The following is a 24,817-nucleotide window of genomic DNA, read 5'->3' as shown; positions in this document are numbered from 1 at the left end:
CCAGCGGCTCAGAGAGGATAAATGGGCACCAGTGGTCACCCTGCTAGTAAGTAGTGGACGCAGAACATAAGCCCATCTCAGACCTATGCTATCAGGCTGAACTTTGCTGCAAAGTTCACCCAGCATTGTTTGCCTTCTGAGTGTACAGCCCCAGGGGACCTTTCTGGCCCAAGTCACTGACCAGAATTCAAGAAGTTCTGTCATAGGCTGAGGAGTGGTAGGGCCAGGCATCTGCCGACTTTCCACTTCTGCTTTCTCCAGGAAACGGGCAGAGTCTTAGCGCAAGTGATTCATAGTGAAACGGCCTTGAAGACTGTGTTGCTGGGCCAAGCCCTCTTCCCCTCGCCTGAAGGGCTGTGGCTGAGGATGAGGGGGCCTGTGCCCTCTGACACCTATGGGCCCTGACTGCCACCCCACTAGGTAGGTCACCTTGCTCTTGACCAAGCCAGGCCAGCCCGGAGTGGGTGTGGGACAGACAGGGCCTACTGGTTGTCTCCTGGAAGACTGAGTGTGGGCATGTGTGCTCCCCAGGGCCTGGTCCGGGTTTGTAGACGTGGGAAAGGAGGTGAGCCGAGGAGCAGGAAGTATGTGGGGGGCGGGCAGCGCATGTGGTCGGGCGATCCGGTGCCCGTATCTGCTGGGGTGTCTGTCACCGTGGGGGTTCGCCAAGCCACGCCAGGCTCCAGCGCTTCTCACCTCCTCTGACAGCAGGTCAAGCCCTTTCTTGTGGTTCTGCTAAGCACGGTGACCCTGCCGTTCTGGGGAAGGCTGACCCTGGCCCATGCCAGTTGTCCAGGGCATGGAGAGGGGGCGCTCCCGTGTCGGCCTCTGATGAGTGCAGAGCAGTGGGGGCCGCTTTAGACGGCCGCCAAGAGAGCTGGTCTGCACCCCCAGGGGAAGTAGGGCCTCTTCAGGCCTCATTTCCCTATTTGAATTACTACCGAAATCTTTGAATCACCACCATTTTCTGAATAAGCAGGACCGCTTGGCTCATCTCCTCTTCCTCTGAAATTGACCCTTCCAAAACACTGCACTAATTATTGTCCCAACCTATCTGACAGGAGGAGGAGCTGACCTGGTAACTAAGGGTTTTATGTATTGCCTTTCCAAGGAACATTTTGATTTTAATATGATTTTCCACTTAATTATTCAACAAATATTTATTGAGAGGCCATTCCTTGCCAGGTGCTGATGAAGGTGACAGGGTTCTGTGGGGCACAGTGCCATGGGCTAAAGTGGTTTGGCGAGCAGCAGGCGGAGAGTGGGGACTCAGGAGGCCAGGGAAGGCTCCAGTTTTCCAAGAGGGGACCTGAAGGAGCGCGTTCTGGGCCTATGTGCTTCTGAGATGTGCTCTTGGCAAAGGTCTGGAGGGTGAGGCCTGCTGGAGGCCGGCCTGGCAGAGGGGTGAGGGGCATGCTTGGGCATCAAATCAGAGAGGTAGAGAATGGGGTCGTATCAGGGAGACCCTGCTGCCTGTCCATCTTAGAACTTGGGCTATGCTCTCACAGGCTAGGGAAGATTCTCAAAGTTGAGTAGATAGAAGAGGAAATTTAGAAAAAGTGTATAGGGTAGAAGGAGTAAAAATAACATAAACCCTGTGTGCTGACATAATAGATTTTTTTTAGGATTATCGTCATCTTTGAAGTCCTCTTTGTGTCCATCTTTCTTTCTTTCTTTCTCCTCAGAGGCAGCTACTGTCCCGAGTTTTGGGTTTATTGTTCCCTAGCTTTTCCTTCTAGTTTTACTTTGTATATATAAATTGCTGAATATGTGTGATTTATTTTTGCATGTTCTTGAACTTTATAAATATGGAATTAAATATTCTTTTAAGACTTGCTTATTTGACTCAAAATTATGTTTCTGAAATTCCTTCATATTGTTGCATATACCTCTAATTAATTCCTGTTTTACTGCTGTATAGTATTCTCTTATATAAAAATACCTCAATGTATTTCTCTGAGATACTGCTGATGGGCAATTGAGATATTTCTAGAGTTTTTTTTTTTTTTTCCTATTATAAGCAGTGCCAGTAGGACTATTCTTGTACATATATCCTAGGGTGTGTTTGCAAGAATTTCTCTAGGTTATATACTCTAGAAATAGAATTGGTGGTTTATATGTTATACATATCTCTGACCTTCCTCTATGATATTGAATTGTTTTCCAAAGTATTTGTGTCATTTTACCCAACCATCAGCAATGCATCCAAGTTCCAGTTGCTCCACATCTTCACCAACATTTTGGGTGAAAGTATTGTCATACATTTTATTTTGCTAATCTAGTGGAAATGAAAAACCATCGTGTTTTTAATTTGCATTTCCCAATTTACTAAGGTTGGCCATCTTTTTATATATTTACTGATCATTCTAGATCCCTTTTCCTGTTTAAATCTTTTGTCCATTTTTCTATGGGGTTATATCTATCTTTTATCCTCCTGACTTGCCATAATTCAATACATCTTCTGGATATTTTTTTTGCCATTTTATATATGCTACAAATATTTTTCTTTTGCTTGCGCCTTGTCTCCTTATGTTTTTTGTGATTTCTTTTAATGACTGAATTTCTTAATTTCAAACAAGTTTAATCTACTCATCTATTGTTTTATGATATATACTTATGTGTTATCTAAGAAATTATCTCCCACTAAAAGGTCATAAAATTATTCTTTTATATTATTTTTAAAAAATGTTATAATATTGCTTTCCACACTTAAGTCTTTCTACCTGGAAATGGCTTTTTTGTATGGTGCAAGGCAGGGAGAAACATTTTCTTTGACCACTGATCTATGAAAGCTTTGCTGTAAATTGAGTTGTCATGTGTATGCAGGTCTGTTTCTTATTCATTCTTCTGTCAATTTGACTATCCTTTTGCCGATAACACACAATATTATTAACTATAGGTTTATCATAAATTTTGATATTGAGAAAGTGTCTTCCCTTCTTTTCTTTTTTATCTATCTTGACTATTCTAGATACTTTACTCCTTCTTACACATTTTAGAATTGGCTTATCAGGTTGAACAGAAAAACTATGTTCACATTTGAATGGAATATAATTTGGAGAGAAATGAAATATTTATGAAAATGACTTTTCCAATTCATGAACATAATTTGACTCCCCATTTATTTAGGTCTTCTCTAAAGTGTTGAAATAAAATTATATAATTTTCTTTATAATACTAGTGCTATTTTGTCTATATTTGTTCCTAAGTGGTTTTATGTCATGTTAATTATCATCTAAATATGTTTTCTAAACTGTTACTGATATATGTTTGCATTTTTTGATAAATATTTTACATATTTATGGGATACATGTGATATTTTGTTACATGCATAGAATGTGTAACGATCAAGTTAGGGTATTTGAGGTGTCCATCACTTTGAGTATATATTATTTTTATATGTTGGGAACAATTCAAGTCCTCTTTTCTAGCTACTTGGAAATATATAATACATTGTTGTTAACTATAGTAACTCTGTGGTCAAATGATAGAACTTAATACCTTTTACATACCTTGATGTTTATATCCATTGACCTACCTCTCTTCATTCCCTACTCACCCACCATCGCTAGACTCTAGTATCTGTTATTTTTCTATCTTCATGAGATCACCTTTTTTAGCTCCTACATATGAGTGAGAACATTCAATATTTGTCTTTCTGTGCTTGGCTTATTTCACTTAAAATAATGACTTCAAGTTCCATCCATGTGGCTGCAAATGATATAATTTCATCCTTTTTATGGCTAAATAGTATTCATACACACACACACACCACATTTTTTTTTTATCCATTTACTTGTTTGTTGATGGACAGTCAGCTTGATTCCATGTCTTTGCTTTTGTGAACAGTCCTGTGATAAACATGTGAGTACAGGTATCTTTTTGACAAACTAATTTCTTTTCTTTTATATAAATACCCAGTAGTGGAATTGCTGGATTGTATGCTAGTTATATTTTTAGTTTTTTGAGAAATCCCCATACTGTTTTTCATAGCTGTACTAATTTTCATTTCTACCAGCTGTGGATAGAGCTCCCTTTTCTCTGCATCCTCGCCAGCATCTATTGTTCTTTGCCCCTTTAAAAATAGCCATTCTAACTGGGGTAAGATGATAGCTCAGTGTAGTTTTGATTTGAATTTCCTTGTTGATTAGTGAAGTTTAACACTTTTTCATATCATTGTGGCCATTTGTAGGTCTTCTTTTGAGAATTGTCTATTTATGTCCTTTGCCCATTTCTTAATGGGATTTTTTTTTTCATTGTTGAGTTGTTTGACTTCCTTGTATATTCTGGATACTAGTCCCCTGTTGGATGAATAGTTTGCAAAATATTTTTCTCTTATTCAACAGAATGTCTCTTTACTCTGTTGATTGTTTCCATTGCTGTGCAGAAACTTTTTAGTTTAATGTAGCTCCTTTTGTCTATTTTTGTTTTAGATATCTGTGCTTTTCAGGTTTTAGCCATAAAATCTTTGCCTAGACAATGTCCTGAAGTGTTTTCTTCTAATAGTTTTATTATTTCAGGTCTTATGTTTCAATCTTTAATCCATCTTGAGTTGATTTTTGTATGTGGTGAGAAATAGGGGTCAAATTTCATTGTTATGTGTATGGATATCCAGTTTTCCTAGCACCATTTATCAAATAGGGTGTCTGTTCCCCTGTATATGTTCTTGACATCTTTGTCAAAAATCAGGTGGCTGTAAATATGTGGGTTTCATTTTGGGCTCTCTGTTCTGTTCCAGGGATCTATGTGTCTAATTTTATACCAGACCATGCTATTTTGGTTATTATAGCCTTGCAATGTATTTTGAAGTAAGGTAGTCTGATGCCTCCAGTTTTGTTCTTTTTGCTCAGGATTGCTTTGGCTATTGTTCTTTTTTGGTTCCATACAAATTTTAGGATTGTTTTTTCTATTTCTGTGAAAAAGACAGAATTCTTTTATTTATTCTGATAGAGATTACATTGAATCTGTATATTGTCAGTATGGTCATTTTAATGATATTAATTCTTTTGATCCTTGAGAATGGGACATCTATCCATTTGTGTCTTCTTCAATATCTTTCATCAGTGTTTCATAGTTTTCCTTGTAGAGATCTTTTACCTCCGTATCTAAATTTATTCCTAGGTATTTCATTTTTTATAGTTATTATAAATGGCATTGCCTTCTTAATTTCTTTTTAAGTTATTTTATTATTAGTTTAGAGAAATGCTATTGATTTTTATATGTTTACTTTGTATCCTGCATCTTTACAGCATTTGTTTAATCAACTCTGAAAGTTTTTGGTAGTGTCTTTTGGTTTTTCTCAGTGAAAGATCATATAATCTCCAAAGAAGGCCATTTTGACTTCTTTTCCAATTTGGATGCTTTTTATTTCTTTCTCTTGCCAGATTGGTCTGGCTGGGACTTCTATAGGAATGCTGAAAGTGGGAATCCTTATCTTGTTCCAGTTCTTTGAGGAAAGGCTTTTAACTTTTCCCCATTCAGTGTGATGTTAGGTATGGGTTTGTCATGTACAGCTTTTAGTATCTTTAGGTATGTTCCTTGCATGCCTAGTTTGGTGAGAGGTTTTATTCATAAAGGGATGTTGAATTTAGTCAAATCCTTTTTCTGCATCTACTGGGATGATCATATGGCTTTTGTCCTTCCTCCTATTGATATGATCTATCATATTTATTGATTTGTATATGTTAAACCATTCTTGTACCCTTGGTATAAATCCCACTTGATTATCATTTTCATGTGCTGTTTAATTTGGTTTGCTAGTATTTTGTTGAGAATTTTTGCATCTCTGTTCATCAGGGATGTTGGCTTGTAGTTTTGTTTTTATGTTGTGTCCTTGTTCAGTTTTGGTATCACGGCAATGCTGGCCTCATAGAATGAGTTAGGGAGAATTCCCTTTTCTTCATTTCTTTAGAATAGTTTGAGGAAGATTGGTATTAGTTCTTCTTTACATGTTTGATAGAATTTGACAGTGAGCTCATCCAGTCCTGGGCTGTTCTTTATGGGGAGACTTTTTATTACTGATTTAATCTTTCTATTCATTTTTGGTCTGTTCAAATTTTCTATTTCTTCCTGATTCAATTTTGGTAGGTTGTGTTTTTCCAGGAAATTTCTATTTTCTATAGGTTTTCAAGTTTGTTAGTTTATAATAGTTCATAATAGTCTTGATCTTTTGTATTTCTGTGGTGTCAGTTGTAATGTCTTTTTTCATTTCTGAAAAATTTTGTGTATTTGAGTCTTTTCTTGGTTAGTCTAGCTAGTGGTTTATCAATTTTGTTTATTTTTTCAAAGAACCAGCTTTTCATTTTGTTAGTCCTTGTATTTTTTAATATTTCTATTTCATATAGTTCTGCTATGATCTTTATCATTTCTCTTCTACTAATTTTGGGTTTGGTTTGTTCTTGCTTCTCTACTTCCTTGAGGTGCATTATAGATTGTTTATTTGAATTTTTCTACTTTTTTTAATGTAGAGGTTTATTGCTACAAACTTCTCTCTTAATACTGCTGTTGCTTTATACCACATGTTTTGGTATTTTGTGTTTCCATTTTCATTTGTTTCAAGATTTTTTTTTTTATTTTATCTTAATTTCTTCATTAATCCAGTGGCTGTTCAGGAACATGTTGCTTAATTTCCATGTATTTGTACAGTTTCCAAAGTTCCCCTTGGTATTGATCTCTAGTTTTATTCCACTGTGGTCTGAGAATATACTTGTTATAACTTCAGTTTTTTGAATTTGTTGGGACTTGTTTTATGGCCTAACATATGGTCTACCCTGAGGAATGTTCCATGTATTGATGAAAAGAATGTGTATTCTGTAGTTGTTGGCTAAAGTGTTCTGAAAATATCTTTTAGGTACATTTTTTTAAAGTCCAGTTTAAATCTAGTGTTTCTTTGTTGATTTCTATCTAGATGATCTATCTGTTTCTGATTGGTGGGTATTGAAGTTCCTCACTGTTATTGTCTCTCATTTAAGATCAAATAATATTTACTGGATACTTCAGTGTTGGGTGCATATATATTTAGAATTGTTTCCTCTTGCTGTATTGATCCTTTTATTATTATATAATGACTCTCTTTGTCTTCTTTTGTTAAAATCCTTTTTAGCTTAAAGTCTGTTTTATCTAATATAAATGTAGCTACTTTTGCTCATTTTTAGTTTCCATTCGTGTGGAATATATTTTTCCATACCTTAACTTTCAGCCTGTAAATGTCATTACAGGTAAAATGTGTTTCTTGTAGGCAGTGTATAGTTGGGTTTTTTTTTTCTTTTTTATCCATTCTGCCAGTCTGTATCTGTTAAATGGAGAATTTAGTCCATTTATATGCAAGGATATTATTGGTATGTACGTTGTTGTTACTATCATATCATTAATTATTTCTGCTTGTTTTGTATATTTTTTATTTTCTTCTTTTTATTTTACTTTTTGTCATTGTGGTTTGGAGGTTATCGGTAGTGGTACCATTTGAGTACTTTCTCTTTCTCATTTGTATGTTTGCTTTACCATTGAATTTTATACTTTCATGTGTTTTCATAATGGTGAATGCTGTCCTTTTGCTTCCAGGTTTAGGAATCCTTTGAGCATTTCTTGTAAGGCCAATTTAGAAGTGATGAATTCCCTCAGCTTTTGCTTGTCTAGGAAAGAATTATTTCTCCTTCATTGATGAAGGATAATTTTGCTAGATATAGTCACCTTGGTTGGCAGTTTTTTCTTTCAGTACTTGGAATATATCATTCCATTCTCTCCTGGCCTGTAAGATTTCTAATGAGCAATCCACTGTTAGTCTGATGGGAGTTCCTTTATAAAGGACTAGATGCTTTTCTCTTGCTGTTTTTAGAATTCTCTCTTTGTCATTGACTTTAAACATTTTACTATAATGTGCCATAGAGAAGACGTTTTCTCATTGTATCTGTTAGGAGGTCACTGGATCTCCTAAATATGGATATCTAAATCTCTTGGTAGACTTGGGAAGTTTCTATCTATTATTTCATTAAATAGGTTTTTGAATGTTTTTGTTCTCTCTTCACCTTCTGGGATACCAAAAAGTTGTATATTTTGTTTCTTTATGGTGTCCCATATAGCACAAAGGCTATGTTTATTCTTTTTTCTTTATTTTCGTCTGACTGATCATTTCAGAAGACCTGTCTTCCATTTCTGAGATTGTTTCTTCTGCTTGATCTAGTCTATTGTTGAAGATTTCAAAGGCATTTTGTAGCTCATTCAATTAATTCTTTAGTTCCAGAATTTCTGTTTTTTTAAAAAAGATATCTATCTCTTTGATTAATTTCTCATTCATAACCTGAGTTGTTTTTATAATTTATTTGTATTGTTTTTTGGAATTCTCTTGTATCTCACTGAGATTCTTTAGAATCAATAATTTCAATTCTTTTTCCAGGATTTCATGTATTTTTTAAAAATTTTTTTACTCAAATATATATAGCAAAATATATATATATATATATATATATATATATATATATATATATATATATATTTCACAATATTATGGGGGTACAAACATTTGGTTACGTATAATGCCTTTGCTTCACCCAAGTCAGGGATACAAGGGTGCCCTTCCCCCATACAGTGTGCTCCACATCCATTAGTTGTGAGTTTACCCACCCCCACTACCCCCTACCACCTGACTAGAAGCCAGTGAATATTACTACCATTTGAGCACCTTAGTGTTGTTTAGTCAGTACCAATTTGATGGTGAGTATATGTGGTGCTTGTATTTCTATTCTTGTGATACCTCACTTTGAAGGATGGGTTCAAGCTCTATTCAGGATAATATGAGAGTTGCTAGTTCACAGTTGTTTTTTTGGAATTGAGTAGTATTCCATGATATACATGTACCACATTTTATTAATCCAATCATATATTGATGGGAAGTTGGGTTGTTTCCACATCTTTGCAATTTTGAGTTGTAGTGCCATAAACATTCGAGTACAGATGTCTTCATTATAGAATGTCTTTTTTCCCTTTGGGTAGATGCCCAGTAGTGGGATTGCTGGATCAAATGATATTTCTATTTTTAGCACTTTGAGATATCTCCAAATTACTTTCCACAGGGGTTGTACTAATTTGCAGTGTCACCAGCAGTGTAAGAGTGTTACAGTTTCTCCACATCTATGCCAGCATTTGCTGTTTTGGAACTTTTTGACAAAGGCCATTCTCATTAGAGTTAGGTGATATCTCATTGTGATTTTGATTTGCATGTCCCTAATGATTAGAGATGTTGAGCACTTTTTTATATCTTTGCTGGCCATTATTCTGTCTTCTTTTGAAAAGTTTCTGTTTATGTTCTTTGCCCATTTATTGATGGGGTTGTTTGATTTTTTCTTGTTAATTTTCTCAAGTTCTATATAGATTCTTGTTATCAGCCCTTTACAGGATGTATAGAATGCAAATATTTTCTCCCATTCTGTAGGTTGTCTATTTGCTGTAATGATAATTTCTTTGGCTGTGGAGAAGCTTTTTAATTTGACCAGGTCCAATTTATTTATTTGTGTTGCTGCTATGATTGCTTTGGGGGTCTTCTTCATAAATTCTTTGCCTAAGCTGATGTCTGTAAGAGTTTTCTCAACATTTTCTTCTAGAATTCTTAAGGTTTCACACCTTAGGTTTAATTATGTTACCTATCGTGAATTGATTTTTGTGAGAGGTGAGAGATGGGGGTCCAGTTTCAATCTTCTTCATGTGGTTAACCAGTTTTCCCAGCACCATTTATTGAAAATAGATTCTTTTCCCCAATGTATATTTTTGTCTGCTTTGTCAAAGATTAGATGACAATATGAGGATGGTTTTATATCTGGGTTCTCAGTCCTGTTCCAAAGGTCTATATGCCTGTTCTTGTTCCAGTGCAATGCTGTTTTGGTAACTATAGCCTTGTAGTAAAGCTTGAAGTCTGGTAGACTGATGCCTCCCAATTTGTTCTTTTTGCTTAAGATTGCTTTGGCTATACAATGTGTTCTATGGTTCCATACAAAGTGTAGAATTATTTTTTCTAGATCTATAAAGAATGATGATGACATTTTGATAGGAATTGCATTAATTCTGTAGATCCCTTTATGTAGTATGAACATTTTGAGAATATTGATTCTGCCTATTCATGAGCATGGTAGGATTTTCCATATGTTTACATCATCTATAATTTCTTTTCTCAGTGTTTTGTAGTTCTCCCTATGTATGTCTCTCATTTCCTTCATTAAATATATTCCTAAATATTTAATTTTATTTGATGCTATTGTGAAAGGTATGGCGTATTGATTTAATTTTGGCTAGCCTGTAATTGGTATATATAAATGCCACTAATTTGTATGCATTAATTTTGTATCCTGAGGCTTTACTGATTTCATTTATCAATTCTAGGAATCTCTTGGTTGAATACTTAGGATTTTCTAGATATAATTTCATATCATCAGCAATGAGTGAAAGTTTGACCTCTTTTCCCCTATTTGTACACCCTAATTCCTCTCTCTTTTCTGATTGCTCTGGCAAGGAATCTAGTACTATATGGAATATAAGTGGAGATAGTGGGCAACCTTGTATGATTCCAGTTCTAAGTGGGAATGCTTTCAATTTTTCCTCATTCAGTATGATATTGACTGTGGGTTTATCATATATGGCCTTAATAATTTAAAGATGTGTCTCATCTATGCCTATTTTGTTAAGAATTTTTATCATAAAACTGTGCTGGAGTTTTTCAAATGATTTTTTTTCTGCATCTGTTGAAGAAATCATATTGTCTTTTTTTTGCTATTGTTTATGTAGTGAATTGCATTTATAGCTTTGCATATGTTGAACCAATCTTGCATCTCTGGGATAAAGCCCACCTGATCATGATGACTTATTTTTTGATGTGCTGTTGGATTCGGTTTGCTAAGATTTTGTTTTAAGGATTTTTGCATCTATATTCATGAGGGATATTGGTCTGTAGTTTTCTTTTTTGTTGTATCCTTCCCTGGCTTTAGTATCAAGGTGATGCTAGCTTCATAGAATCAGTTGGGGAGGATTCCTTCCTTCTTTATGTCATGAAACAATTTCTTCAGTATAAGTACCAGTTCTTTGTAGGGCTGGTAAAATTCAGCTTTGAAACCATCTAGTGTGGGGCTTTTTTGTTGGAATATTTTTAATTACTGCTTCAATTTCTGTGCTTGTTATTGATCTGTCCAGGAATTCTATTTCTTCCTGATTGAGCTTAGGAGGGTTTTGTGTTTCTAAGTATTTGTCCATTTCCTCCATGTTTTGTAGTTTTGGGGCATATAGAGTTTTATAGTATTCAAAGATCATGTTTTGTATTTCCATGATGTCTGTAGTGATCTCTTCTTTTTCATTTTTTTGAGTTTATTAGAGTCCTTTCCTTTCTAGTTCTTGTCAATATAGCAAGAGGGCTGTCAATTTTGTTTATCTTTTCAGAAAACCAACTTTTGGTTTTATTAATATTCTGTATAGTTCTTTTGTTCTCAATTTAATTTAGTTGTGCTCTGATCTTAGTTATTTCTTTTTCTCTGCTAGGTTTAGAATAATTTGGTCTTCCTTTTTCTATTCCTTGAGATAGTTTATTAATATGTTGATTTGTGAGCTTTCTGTCTTTTGTATGTGAGCATTTAATGCTATTAGTTTTTCTCTCAGGAGTGCTTTTGATGTATCCCACAGATTTTGATAACTTGTATCCCCATTTTCATTTGGTTCAAAGAATCTTTTGATTTCCATCTGTATCTCCTCCTTGATCCAATGGTCATTCATCAATAGATTGTTTAATTTCCATGACTTTGTGCAGTAGTGAGTGTCTGCTGGAATTGATCTCTATTTTTATTCCACTGTGGTCTAAGAAGATACATGGTATAATTTCTCTTTTTGAAAAATTTGTTGAGATCTTATTTGTGTCCTAGGATCTGGTCAATTTTAGAGAAAGTTCCATGAGCTGATGAGAAGAATGTATATGCAGCTTTATTTGGGTAAAATGTCCTGTAGATATCTGTTAGGCCAATTTGTTCTAGAGCTCTGTTTAAGTCCATTGTTTCTTTGCTTATTTTCTGCTCAGAAGATCTGTCCAGTTCAGTTAGTTGGGTGTTGAAATCCCCAGCTACTATGGAATTACTGTTTGTCATGCTATTTAGATGAAACAGGGTTTGCTTTATGTATCTGGGCACTCCTGTGTTGGGTGCATAAATATTAAGAATTATTAAGTCTTCTTGTTGTATTTTTCCTTTCACCATCACATACTGACCATCTTTGACTTTCTTTACTTTTGCTATTTTAAAGTTTATGTTATCTGTTATAAGAATAGCCATCCCCACTTTCTTTTGGCTTCCTTTTTCCTGGAAGTTTGTTTTCCAGCCCTTGACCTTACATCTGAAAGTGTCTTTGTGGGTTAGATACATTTCCTGAAGACAGCAGATACTTGGCTTGTGATTTTTTTACCTTGAGAGGTAAAACAAAATAAAAAACAAGCACCAGATATATTCTCCAGCAAACTGGTATTAACTGAGTAGCACCTAAGTGGACACATAGGTGCTACAGTAATAGGGTATTGGGCAGGTGGGAGGGGGGAGGGGTGCGGGTATATACATACATAATGAGTGAGATGTGCACCATCTGGGGGATGGTCATGATGGAGACTCAGACTTTTGGGGGGAGGGGGGGAAGTGGGCATTTATTGAAACCTTAAAATCTGTACCCCCATAATATGCCAAAATAAAAAAAAAAAGAATTTATCCAACAATATGAACAGAAATCTACCCCAAATATCAATTTTCTCAATAAATGTGAATGGCTTGAATTGTTCACTGAAGAGATGTAGACTTGCTAAGTGGATAAAAAAATCACAAGCCAAGTATCTTCTGCATTCTTTCACAGATTCTTTCTCATCAGGCTACTGGTCGAGAGCTGTGGGTGCTAGGACTGGTTTATAACCCTATCGAAAGTCCCCAAGGGTTATTCCTTGACAGTGTTGGGGACAGTTGCACTGGTCTTGCATTGCTTAGAGATATTTTAGCAAGTTTGATTACCTCTTTACCTCTTGCCAAGGGAGATTAGTGAGTTTAGTCTCCCAGCTTAAGCTCCCAGCTGGTGGATTGCACTTCTGTGTATGACTCTACTGCTCTATAATAGGTTGAGATAGAAGGCACTGTGTTAAGGTATAAGATTACCCTCTCTGTTGTTGATTATAGTTTGCATGGAGAAGCCAGTTATTGAGGTAATTTGCTGTCTCTGTGTTAGGTTTTGGTCCCCCATATGGGGTATATAAATGCCCGATTTTTGGGAAGGGTTTTGCCACTCCTGAGGGTTACTGGACCCTGTTCCCCCTGAAGGTGGGGGTAAGGGTAAGATAGATTGGACTTGGCCCCTGCAAGCCTGGGTGTGTGTGCTTCTATGGTGGCTTGGCCTAGTGCTAGGGAGAGGCACTGATATGTTATTCAGGGTTCTTTCACCATACTTGGGAGGCTACTCCTGATGGGAGGGATCAATTGGGGCAATAGCTGAGGTCTCTGGACAGATTTTTCCTTCCCTGTCCACAAACTCCAATGCTGGCAGCCACCCAGTTGCCAAGAGCAAGCCCTAGAGTTATGATCTTATTAGATGACCTAAGCTGGTCCAGTAGGATGAGTCGACAGGCCGCCAACACTAAGGCCCTGCAGATTCATGGCAGTCGCACAGAGAAAGTGGCTTTTCTCACTTCTCGCCACCTCCAAGAGCAGAGCCTGCTGTGCCCAGTGCAAAAAGTCGCCAGGCTTGGGGAAGAGTGTTGCTCAAGTCCACCACGTGCTCCAGCATCTCTGGGCTAGAAATCCCACAGATGGCAGCCACCCACCCCGAGAGAACTATTGTTGGGGGGAAGCACTCAAGATTTACCCGCTGACACTGGCCTGGCAAGCTGAATCAAGAAGTCGCGGACTATTTTTCAGCACCAAAGTCCCACGGATTCATGCCAGCCACACAGAGAAGGCGGTTTTTCTTGTTTCTCCCCACTTCCAAGGGTGGAGCCCGCCATGCTCTGCTTAAAAGTCCCTGGGCTGGGGGAGGGGTGCTGCCCCAAACCGCGTGGCTTGCACTGGGGTGACCACTTAGGATTTGGCAGATGCCAGTTTGGGGGGCTGAGTGGACAGGCTGCCAGCTGCATCACAATCCTGCAGTCTCATGTCTGCCTAGCAAAGTGTCCTGCTCCTTCTGTCCCGCCCTGAGACAGCTGGATCGTCAGCGGTTTCCAGGGGCAGAGCCCTTTCGTCAGCATTCACCTTTTTTGTTCTGGTCCTGCTGACCACCAAAGGCGAGGTGCCTGTCTCCAAACTCCCTCACATGGTCATGGGAAATAACCACTCAGACCGGTCCCTCCCCCACCCAGTGTGATCCCAGCACAGAGCACCAGGGAGTTCAAAATGTTTCCTGCTATTGTCTCCTTTCCACAGAGCCTGTTGTCCCGTGCCACGGCTTTGCACTGATGTCAGGCGCGTCCCTGTCTGAGCGGGTGTGGAGGTCAGTGGAGGAGCCGGCATCCTCCTGTGGGTCAGAGAGCACTGCGCTGGCTGGCCAGGCCGGCACAGCTGTCCCACCCTCTATTCCCTATTGTGTGTCTCCCTCTCTCCACACTTTGCGATTGTGTCTCTCATTCACCTTTTTGTTTTTCCTGTGCTGCCTGTCCCACGCTGTTTCTCTGAAGATTCACAACACTGTTCTTGGGGGGGCGGGTGGAGCAGTCTACTCATGTGTATGTAGCCGTCTTAGTTCTTCACCTCCTTCTCTGGGAGCATAGAGCCAGGAGGTCACCACTAATCTGCCAGTTTTTTGTTTTCACCCCTTATATTTCTTTTTGATTGGGATTTGTTTCTGGAGAATTATTATGTTCTTTTAGTAGTTATCATATTTCCTTGCTTTTTTGTTTGTTTGTTTCCTGTGTCCTTACATCTGCACATCTGATGTATCAGTTGCTTCTTCTAATTTTTTGAATTTGCTTTTGTAGGGGAGGACCTTTTCCTGAGGATGAACCTATGGCATTAGTTGGGTAGGACACTTTAGCTTTGGTTCTAGGTGTGTTCAGTAGGGTGGTCTCTGTAGGATTTCTTTGGCTATAAACAGCATCAGAAGCATATGAGATTTCCTTGGTGGCTTAGGGTGCACTTATCAGTGGAGGCTGTGTTGCAGTTTTACTGGGGACTGTGATGCCAGCAGGCCAGTCTTCAGGCCTCGGAGGTGGCAGTGGTGAGCTGAGCATGCCTGTCCTTGCACCCCAGGGTGATGTATACTGGCACCAGTGTTAGTGGGTCCAGGCAGGCTAATTCTTAGGCTTCCAGGTTATTTTCTCAGATGCTGGTAGTAGCAGTCTGGGACCAGGCAGGTGGGCGGGTTGTTGTGCCCCTGGACAGCCAATGTGGGTGGACAGTGGCAGTGGCAGTGGTGAGGTGTGTGTGCTGGTGTTGGCAGTGGCTGTGATGCACTGGCGTTGGTGGTGAATGCAAGTAGGTGCCAGCGGTGGTGATAGTGGCTAGGTGTATAGACCCAGCCTCAGGCCTCTGGGAGGAGTATTCAGCTACCAATGGTGGTGAAGTTGGCTGGGCAATCCCCTGTCCCCTGGACGTGTGCTCTGGCACAGGAGGGAAAGGGGCAAAGCTGGGCTGGGCTGACTTGTCCTCAGAATCCCTGCTGGTGTGTACAGGTGCTGGCCATGGCAGGCGGCGGTGGGGCGATCTCCAGGCCCCGGTGGAGTGCTCAGGTGGAAGGCAGCAGTGGCTGCGCTGCCCTGCCAAATGGCGGGGGTGGGGTGGGGGGATGCTGATGCTGCCTGCAGTGATGGCAGCCTGGGCCAGTGAGTGGAGAGATCGTGTGGTCCTTGTGCCTGAGCCCAGGTGGCACTCGTGTCTCCGCTCCGGATGTGGCAGCCTGTGGTTGCTGACACCTAAGTCTGGGGGCTGCAGCCCATTCCTCTTTTCTGCCTCAGTGCCATTGCTGTTGGGCTCTAGAATAGTGTGCAGTCTGTTGGGGGAAGAGTTCTAAATGGCTGCCTTTCTGGAGCTGCCCAGGGAATGTGAGGAACCCAGCCTGAGCTTCCTCCCTGGGGCAGTGCCCTTGCACAATCTCCTGGCAGCTCCTATGTTGGTGAGGGTTGAGGGGCTCTCCTGTGGTTAGGATTGCAGGAGTCCGTGGTGAGAATATGGACCCCTGAGGGCCTCTCCCTTACCCTTGCCCCATATTGGGCAGTGTGTCCTGGCTCCCTACTAATCCCAGCCAAGCAGGCCTTGCTTCCCTCTTCTTTCTTGCTTTAGATAGTACCTATTACTTTTCCGTTGAATTCCAGAGTTCTGTCTTGGATGATCTATTCAAAATATGATTATCTGCTCACTATTTTGGTCCTTTTTAGTGGACAGAGAGAGTACAAAATTCCCCTAGTCAACCATTTTGAAGCCAAAAAAATTAAAATTAAACTGTATGCTTGCATTTTAAATAAGAATCATTCTTGCTGTCATAGCAAGAATAGATTGTAGGGGACTAAAGGAAGAAGCAAGACTATCAGTTAAGAGTCTATTGCAATAATCCAGACTAGAGGTGATGGTGGCTTGTCCCAAAGTGATAGTAGTAGAGATAATGAGATGTGGTCAGATTATAGACAATTGAGAGTGGGATTTAATGACATTTAAGGTGTAGGGTGTGGGAGAAAGAGAGAAGTTAACAATGACTCCAGAGCAGCAGGAAGAATGAAATTATCATTTACTCATCTGGGTCAAGGGCAGTAGATGCAGACTTAGAAGGCGGTGGTCATTCAGGAATACGAGTTTGAACGTATCAAGGTGGAGATGCCTAGTAGACATCAGGTGGAGAAATGATGTCTTGGCACCCTCCACACCCACCCACAGTGACCTTCATGGTAGAAAAGAAGGTAGGTAGCTCAGCCAACTGGGGCAGAGAAGGCAGTTATCTTGTGCAGGAGGGAAAGGGGGAAAGTGAGCTTCTCAGAGTTCCTTGAGTCACACCTGAGAGCTAAGACCCACTTTATTTACAACTAGGGCCTCACATTTGTAATCTCCCTCCAAGTCCTCAAAATTCAGATGAAATAATATACCCAGGCAACATTCCTGATAATCTGCTTCGAAGCCTCTGCACCCCTTAAGAGCTTAAATCTCAAAGTCTAGATCTGAGCTGTCTGATGTAGAAACCACCAGCCATACTTGAAATGTGTCCAGTCTGAATTGAGATGCACTCTAAATGTAAAATACTCAATAGATTTTAAAGATATTATAAACTAACAACAAAATTGTAAAATATCCAAAAACATTGATTACATATTAAAAATATTTTGGATATATTGGGTTAAATAAATATATTTTAAAAATTAATTTAACCTATTTATTTTTCCTTTTTAATGTGGCTACTGAAGATTTAAGATTACACCTGTGGGTTGAATTTGTGGCCAGCTTTGTATTTCTATTGGACAGCACCCTTTGGAGTAATGATAATTCTTGTTACGTGATTAGAGGCTTTGATGGAGAACACAGTTCAAGAAGAATGAGAAGTTGGAGAAGTGAAAAGTTACTTGTTAAAAATAATTCCAAAAAGAAAGAAAGTATACAAGCTCAGAAGAATGAGTTTAGTATCTACAATACACTAGTGTCATCCAAAGGACCCCCAGGATGGCTAAATAGCAGACAGGAGAGCTTTATTGGTGGTATCAGTTTGCAGACTGGGAAGAGGCAGTCTCTGGCCTGTACTGGAAGTGCTCTCTCTTTGAAAGGAAAAGATCAAGTCGGGCTTTGTACCTCATAAGGTCCATATTACACAACAGAGTCATACATATTCGTCAGGTTTTGGGGGAAAATCTATATGTTTATGAGAGGAGTCAAGTACATACACAATGAGTAAACATATGTGAAACATACATTTCATGTTCACTTTGGGGTTTTAGTGTTAGAATGAAGTGTAATTTGGCTCTTTACATCAAAAGGTGAACCATAGGACACAAAGACAGTTTATACACAGTTTCTCTAAATTGGCCAAAACTGGTTTGAAGTCTGTAGTTGTTTATCAGAGAAGAATGTCTGTAAGGCTGGTGCTCAGTCCAATCAGAGTTGTAGGGTCTGGGTTGTAATCAGAGTCAGGAAGGGTCTGGCATTTTTCATGGTAGCTGCTATATCATTAGGGAGTTCAGCAAAAGGTGGATTTTCTTGCAGCCATAGGAATTTAGGGAGTTGCCATGCCAGCTGAGCCCTTAGCCCTCAGCCCATAGGAAACTTTTTGTTTCCTTAACCTTAGGGTCCATCTTAGTAAGGGCATTTATTTTGGTTTCTCAGATCACGCCAGAGACTGGGTATTTGCAGTCTCATTTAATCCTCACCACGAGATCAGTTTCATTATTTGCATTTTATATATGGGAAAGTGGAGACTCAGAGACGTATGATCCTTTGCCCTCAGATACTAAGTGGCTAAACAGGGATGTGATCCTCGTTCCACCTAATTTGAAAGCCCATGCACTTTGCAGTAGACAACACTGCCATTAAAGAGTTGAAGGAACTGGGCATCTACCCAAAAGATCAAAAGTCACTTTATGAAAAAGACACCTGCACTCGAATGTTTATAGCAGCACAATTCACAATTGCAAAGCTGTGGAAACAACCCAAGTGCCCATCAATTCATGAGTGGATTAATAAAATGTGGTATATGTATACCATGGAGTACTACCCAGCTTTAAGAAACAATGGTGATATAGCACCTCTTGTATTTTCCTGGATACAGCTGGAGCCCATTCTACTAAGTGAAGTATCTCAAGAATGGAAAAACAAGCACCACAGGTACTCACCAGAAAATTGGTATTAATGGATCAACACCTAAGTGGACATATAGGAGTAACATTCATCGGGTGTGTTGGGAGGATGAGAGGGGGGAGGAGGGGATGGATATATACAACCACAATGAGTATGATGTGCAACATTTGGGGGATGGACACGCCTGAAGCTCTTACTTGAGGGGGGGGGAGTGGGGCATGGGCAATATATGTAACCTTAACACTTATTGATTTTTGTGTTTTTCATGTAATAATAGAAAATTTCTCAGTAGCATTCTAATATCAGCTTTTAAAAGGATATGCACAAAATATAAAGAGATACATAGGACATAGGGGAAGATAAATAAAGGTATGTGTGCACGTAACGGGACTGTGTGGAGGTTGGCCGGAACATACAGGGAGCTGATAACGTCAAATCGTGCTGCAGAGAACCCACAGGGCTTCCCCGACCCTGAGTGCTGAACGAATCCAGAGCAGAGTAGCCCCATGCGTGGAGGACAACAGGGTGGGCGGTGCGCGTGGCAGAGGCAGGGAGGAGGCCCCTGCGGCTGTGTTCCAGTGTCTCTGCCCCAGGAAGTGTGTCCTGTGGGAGAGGGAGGAGGATTGCAATTCAAAGGGCGCAGCGGCTGGGGACTGTGGGTCCTGAGTCACAAGGCTCCTCACGACTGGTTCACATCCGGCGCGTGTGCAGCGGCGCTGGCGCTCGGCTGGCGGCGTGGGGGCGCCGCCACTGTCTCTGAGGAGTGCGGAGGGTAAGAAAGGAGCTGGGAGAGTCCGGGCGGGCAGACGGGCAGGTATTCAACGGGGGAAGCTCCACGGCGGCTACCGTGCAATGGAAGCATAAGTTCTGATATTTCCTTTTAGTCTTTCCTTGCACACACCTGTGGCTGGGCCACATTTACCCTGACAGGGCGACCGAGATGGGGACACGCTCCCGCTCCGGCTCCCTGGCGGGGCAGAGGGGCTGCAGGGGCAGGCGCCCTGGGAGAGACTCTTTTCTAGGCCTCCCTGGCGGAGGGGCCCCTCAATCACCCGTCTAAAAGATCACTCCAAGAAATACCTCTTTCCTCGCACAATTGAAAGTGTCTGAGTAGTCTCATTTTTGAGGTGTGTATTTATTTAATGTGATGATTTTTCCTTCTATAGCACTTTATTTGAATCACTGTGTCATTTTATAATTGATAGAAACTTAGAACCGAGGGGATCCTAGAGTGAGAAAGAGACAGCGTGGTGGTATCGGCAATGAGAGGGAGGAAGTGCTGAGAGCCCAGAATTGCAGGCAGCAGGTAGGGGAAGTGGCTCATTTGGGAACTACACGATGCGGACTTCTGTGGAGCCTGCCTGACTCCACCCTGGGGTCCCTGCACGTGGCTTTCACTCTGGAGCTTCCCTTTCCTCCTGCAGTGGGGCCATCCGGGCCCTGCTGTGTCCCTCGCCGTCCTGCTGCAGTCACTGAGAGAGCCAACATGCGGAAGCAGTGCTGAAGGCTGGGAAGGGCTGTCCCCTGCTGCTGTCCGATCACAGGATGGCCCGAGTTGGGAGGACGGTGGGAGCTGGAAAGTGGAGAGGGCAGGGCTACTTCTGTCCGGGAGGCAGCCACAGCTCTGGCTGGAAGGCTGCAGGCTTTGGATGCGAACCCTGAAGTAGCAGCTTCTCTAGGCTGGGGAGGAGGCTGAGTAAAGTCAGGGTCTGGGTGTGAGCAAACAGGGCGCTTGGCCAGACCCCACTGGGCTGCAGTGGGAAGTTAGGGAAGAAGGGGGTTTGGAGGCTGGGTCACATGACCAGGGCCACTGAGCACACTTGAACAAGGGGCTGGCGTGACGGAGCTGTGCTCCGAAGTCTGACAGAGTGGGGTGGGTGGGGACGGTGGGGAGCCTGGGGGCAGGGGCCTACCATGGCCTGGGGGGGGGAGCAGTGGGGACGGTGGGGAGCCTGGGGGCAGGGGCCTACCATGGCCTGGGGGGGGGGAGCAGTGGGGACGGTGGGGAGCCTGGGGGCAGGGGCCTACCATGGCCTGGGGGGGGGAGCAGTGGGGACGGTGGGGAGCCTGGGGGCAGGGGCCTACCATGGCCTGGGGGGGGGAGCAGTGGGGACGGTGGGGAGCCTGGGGGCAGGGGCCTACCATGGCCTGGGGGGGGGGAGCAGTGGGGACGGTGGGGAGCCTGGGGGCAGGGGCCTACCATGGCCTGGGGGGGGGAGCAGTGGGGACGGTGGGGAGCCTGGGGGCAGGGGCCTACCATGGCCTGGGGGGGGGAGCAGTGGGGACGGTGGGGAGCCTGGGGGCAGGGGCCTACCATGGCCTGGGGGGGCAGTGGGGACGGTGCCAGGCCCACTCTGGGCTGCCTGTCCCACCCACTTGTGTGGCATTCTGAGGTCTCTTGGCTCCTTTCAGTTCTCTTTGGTGCCGTCCTCCCCATCCATCTCCTAGGCATGTGGAAGAATTAGGTCTGGGTTAAAAAATACACCTGGCACACTAGGAAGTTTGTGGGAGACTCATTCTGGTGGAACAAATATTCAGCTCTCAGGGGAGAAATCTGAGGCCTTCACTGGCAGATGGGACCTTTAAGGAACATCTATTAAATGCCTCATGTTATAGGTGGGGAAACTGAGCCACGGAGAGGCAAAGAGACTCAGCTGGGGGCTGAAGCCCCTTCCTCCCCACCGCCAGCACTGTTTCCTGGCTCTTCACTTTGGTGAAAAGTCACCATGAGGCAAAGTTGAAAGTGTCTCTTTTTCTCATTATAACCCAAAGGCAGACTTCTCTGGGTCCAGCTCTGCCCGGACGGTCCAGGACGGGAGGCGGAGCGTGAGCCCGTCTCTGCGGACGGTGTGGGTGGTCTGCGCCCTCGCTCGCTGTGTCTAGATGGGCCGTGAGAATTGAGAGATGCTCAATTCCTTACAAGTCAGGAACTCAAACTCCAGGTGGGTTTCAGAGTTTAACTAGTCATTTGTGTGTTTGTGTTCTGACTAAATTACACCTGAATGTAATAAGCTAAATAGGACGCTTGTGCGGGCAAGCAGAGCCACCCTGGAAATGTGTAAACATCCTTCTCATCTGAGCAAGTGACTGCGGAGAGGTAAAGGGTGTTGCAACGCTCACTGGAGTTTTGTTTCTCCTGGAGTTTGGAGTTTGGAGTTTGGGGGGCCAGGGCAGCCCCACCCCTGCCCTCCCAGCGCACAGCAGCGGCCTGGCTCCGCCCAGCCTTTGGCTCCCTCTCCAGAGCGCCTGCTCTGTGAAGCCTCTTCCACCCTCTCCCAGTGCCCCCACTGCACCCCCAGTAGGCAGCTCCTCCCTCCGCCCCTCAGGGCTGGATCCCTGCTCCCCAGGCGCCTTTCAGGGGTGGTATTAGAGCATCCCTTTCCCTGCTTTCTCTTCCCAGCATGCTGTGAGCAGCTGGCGGTGCGATCTGGGCCCCTGGGCGGGCCCAGCATCTAACAGGGGGCTGCTGTAAACTGTCTGTGTCACCCTCTGCTGAGAGTCCCACAGTGACTCCCAGGACTGCTCCACGGGACAAGCCTGGCATTCCTGGCCCTCTCTCTGCGCACGCCTTCACCCCATCCCTGCCCCCTCTGCTCCAGCTTCTCCTCGGGGCCTCATACCATTCCCCAAATGCTCCTGCTGCCTGGAGTGCCTATCCACTTGCCTAGAGAGCCCATATTTATCCTTCGGTGCCCATCATGGGCACCGTTTATTCTGATAAGCACTCTCAGACCCCCACGCCCCCGCGCCCAGGCTGGGCCACAGCCTCCTCACCATAGCCGGCACCGTCCTGCCCGGTGCCTGCCCTGCTGCTCCCCTGACTGTCAGCTTTGGAGTCCAGAGTGTGGACCACAGGTGATTCTGCTCCTTCCATGTTTCAGTAATCCAAAGACCCACAACACAGAGCATGCCAAGGAGAGCCACAGCCCTGGTGGCTTAGCCTGGAGAGTGAGTGACTAATGCTGGGAGTGCTGGTGTCCGTCGAGGGAGTGATAGCCAGGGGGTGCCCATGCCATGCTGGACTCATGACCTCGAGGCTCCCAGGGATCATTGCTTTCCTGGGCAATGGCAAGACCATGGGGTCCTGTTCTGGATCTCCCTGTGTGTGGTGTGAGCAAGGGCCAAACAGCAGCCTGGCTTGGAACTCCTATGGCCAGGGCTCAGCTGCAGCTTCGCAAGGCCAGCCAGGGAACCCCTGTGGGTGCTACAGGCAAGAGGAGTTTCAAGCTAGTACCTAAGGTGACCCAGGGCATGTTCTTACCACTGTTGGCCTCTGTGTGAAGCCACCCTCCAGGGTGGCAGAGGGGACCTAGGTTCGACCTTGATTCTGATGTTGTCAGCAGTTTGATTTCAGATGCATTACTTGTTGTCTCTGAGTCTCAATTTCTCTGAGTCTCACTTTGCCCATCTGTATAGTGAGAATGATAAAGCCTACCTTTCAGATTTTCTAAGATTAGAGAACATTGTTATCTGCTAATAGATGGTCATTCATCTGTGGTTGTTCTGACTTGAGTGCATTTCTTTATGTTTCGGTGAGACCAAGCCGCAGATTGCTCCTACACTGGGGAGGCTCACCGGTAATGGGACTAGGCTTCCTGTGACCTGTGCTGTCCCCAGCTCATGTTTCTGTGCCCATTGTGGTAGCTCAACCGTAACTTAGCCAAGAGGGTCTGGCCAGGGGAAATGTTCCCTGGCCATTTTTGGCGATGTGGAAGTCTGTACACATACCGAGATACAGAAGTGGCTCCTCGCTGGGGACACTGTGAGTTCCTGTTGCAAAAGCCGCAGAGGTGTGTGCCTGCAGGAGCACAGCGCAGACTGGAAGCAGAAAAAGGAAGTTTTGAGGGCCTGGACCTGCCTGGTTCCTGCCAATCAGAGTTCCCATCTTACTCCGCAGGGGAGTTTCTGAACTTTTGGAAACAACCTGAGCTTTCTGCCTTCTCCTTGTGAGTCATCTGGAGCAAGTGTAGGGCCCTAGGCTCTGCTGGTCTCTGCCTATAGGCACACACAGCCCTGGCCCATGTAGGAGGTGGGACACTTGCTAACTGGTGGGGTTTGGGCAGCACCGGCTTGATGGCTGGGGTCCTCCATGAGGCCGAGTCTAGTGGCCATGCCCTGGTCCTGGCAATGTGCCCCCCAAGGACAAGCTGGACATGCAGGTCCCACAGGGAACCGCTCCATCTGCCCAGTTCTTGCCCTCCCACCCCTGTCTGCAGGGCAACCCTTTTTCCACCTGCTCCTAATATGGTGTCCCCTTGACATAGGCTCGCAGACTTAGGGACCACCTTCCTGCTTGTGTTTCTACATTGTGTCCTCATGGTGGCCAAATTCTCACCTGCACACTAAGGCCTTGTCCTGACATCCACAGAAACCAGCTGGTTGTGAGAAAACCTATGATTGGACAGATGTGGTGGCCAGGCCGAGGGGAGAGGACACAGGAGAGACACAGGGTCTAGAGTGAACTGGGGCAGATTACCCTGACCTTGAACGTGGACCCTAAAGACTGACCAAGGCCCCAGAGCACACCCACAAAGGGTTATGTGGTCTCAGGCTCCCTCAGGAAGTGCTGCAGATTTCAGGAACCTCGAGGCAGCAGGGTGTGGAGTGAGGGCAAGGCTGTGTGCTGGCTGCTAGTGCCTTGGGGGGAGGGGCTGTAGGCAAAGCAGGAGGAATGGGCACTTTGTGGACATCTAGTGTGTACCAGACACCCTCTCATGTACAGTCGCTCGCTTAATTCTTCCCACAACCTTGCAAGGAAGATATTGATTCCATTGTACAGCTAGAGACAGCGGCTCAGCGAGGCTAAGTCACTAAGGCCACAGGTTAGGAAAGGGCAGGATAGGATTTGAATCTGTGCTGGGCTGCTCAGGGTCTGCTGCCCTTGGAGCCTGGGAGGGCCAGCCTGGCCAAAAGGCCTAGGTTCAGGGTGGTGGTGTTTCTCACCACGGAGTCAGGCAGAGGCTGCCATGCTGCCCAGGCTCACGGGCCCACTTTTGGATACATTGAGCCACCTGCTTGTGGGCCTGGAACCCTCAGCTCCCCTCCGCCCAGCTCACAGGTAACCCCAG

At 43.5% G+C, this 24,817-nt stretch overlaps 1 protein-coding gene across 5 annotated transcripts in view; it reads left to right on the top strand.

The window, feature by feature from the left end:
- The first annotated feature begins 277 nt into the window (after positions 1-277).
- LOC142875570 (WD repeat- and FYVE domain-containing protein 4-like) overlaps positions 278-24,817 on the top strand; it is a 303,723-nt gene continuing 279,183 nt past the window's right edge. For all 5 annotated transcript variants that reach the window (XM_076010232.1, XM_076010230.1, XM_076010233.1 and 2 more), the window contains exon 1: positions 278-420. The gene's annotated coding sequence lies outside the window, so the exon portion shown is untranslated. The remainder of the gene's footprint in view (positions 421-24,817) is intronic.

The sequence above is a fragment of the Microcebus murinus genome, chromosome 14 (genome assembly GCF_040939455.1).
Source record: "Microcebus murinus isolate Inina chromosome 14, M.murinus_Inina_mat1.0, whole genome shotgun sequence".
NCBI classification, from domain to species: Eukaryota; Metazoa; Chordata; class Mammalia; order Primates; family Cheirogaleidae; genus Microcebus; species Microcebus murinus.
This window is presented reverse-complemented; position numbering and strand designations above follow the sequence as displayed.